The sequence below is a fragment of the Chrysochloris asiatica genome, unplaced genomic scaffold (assembly GCF_000296735.1).
Source record: "Chrysochloris asiatica unplaced genomic scaffold, ChrAsi1.0 scaffold00231, whole genome shotgun sequence".
Lineage (NCBI taxonomy): Eukaryota > Metazoa > Chordata > Mammalia > Afrosoricida > Chrysochloridae > Chrysochloris > Chrysochloris asiatica.
Window position 1 is genome coordinate 2,049,501 of NW_006408749.1, and position 1,093 is coordinate 2,050,593.

The 1,093-nt window shown below is 44.8% G+C and overlaps 1 pseudogene; it reads left to right on the forward strand.

Moving 5' to 3' along the window:
- Positions 1 to 830, forward strand: part of LOC102820214 — a 3,957-nt pseudogene extending 3,127 nt beyond the window's left edge.
- The last annotated feature ends 263 nt before the right edge of the window (positions 831 to 1,093 follow it).

Here is a 1,093-nt window from a genome sequence, read left to right on the forward strand (position 1 = left end):
GCTTACAAGCTTTCAAGAGGGAACCTAGATCCAGAGGGCTTGGAGGAAGGTCGAAACTCCACTGAGTAGTATCCAATCTGTCTGGGTGGGACTGATAAAAGGAGATACGGATAGGTCTCGTGATACAATAGTGAATAATTGTTATCAGGACTGATTGCGAGGGTTGGAAATGTAAAGGTAAATGTTTTGTAGTAAAAGGAGGGGAGTGATTGACTTTGCAGTCTAGGAGCAGAGATCCCTGGGACCATCAAGGGAGAAGAGTGGAGAGCGGGACCCTACCCAGAGAAGCAGTGACACCAGTGATGGAAGCAGAGATGATGACATGGAGAGACGGAACAGCTGGGGACTTTAGACCCAGAGAGGGACAGGGGCTGTGTGCTAACAACCAGGGAGCAGGCTTGCAGGGTATACCCTTTGGTTGTTTGATGATGCATGCAGGGGATTGTAACCACAGCAGTGAAATGATATATGATAGGATAAATGTAAAGCTAATATTCTCCCATGTAAACTATCACATAATTCACAATAAAACATTAAAAAAGAGAGAGAGTTAGCTATGAGGAGTTTGTATCACACCTATCACCAGTTTCTAAAAGATTTTAACTTTCTGTCTCCATTTTCACTACCCTGAAGTTTTCTGGAGCTATTTCACTGCCCCTTTGGGGCACTGTGACGGATGCAGTGAACCCATGTTTACCACTGTCTACCCCAAGCTCTTTCCCTTGAGAGAGACCCCGATGACATGGCTGCATAAGGGGAGGAGAACTGTGAATTTTGTGGCTTTCTGCTGCTCCACACAATGTTTGCAGACTTTCGACCTACTGAGTTGATAAATACTCAAGAGTCCGGAGAAGCATTGCTGGCTTGATACTGTGGTTTTCTGTGACTGCACACTGTTGTCGTGTTGGGAGGGTGGGAGGAGGCCAGCCAGGAAAACAGGCCTTCCCATCCTACCTCATCAAATTCAGGAGACTGCAGAACTCTCTGGAATGTCTTGACCAAACTTCAGAGCTAAAACACCTTTATCCTTCTCCCAAGTTGGAATATAGTATCCCTAAAATTAAGAACGCTTTGTCTATATATATATATATAT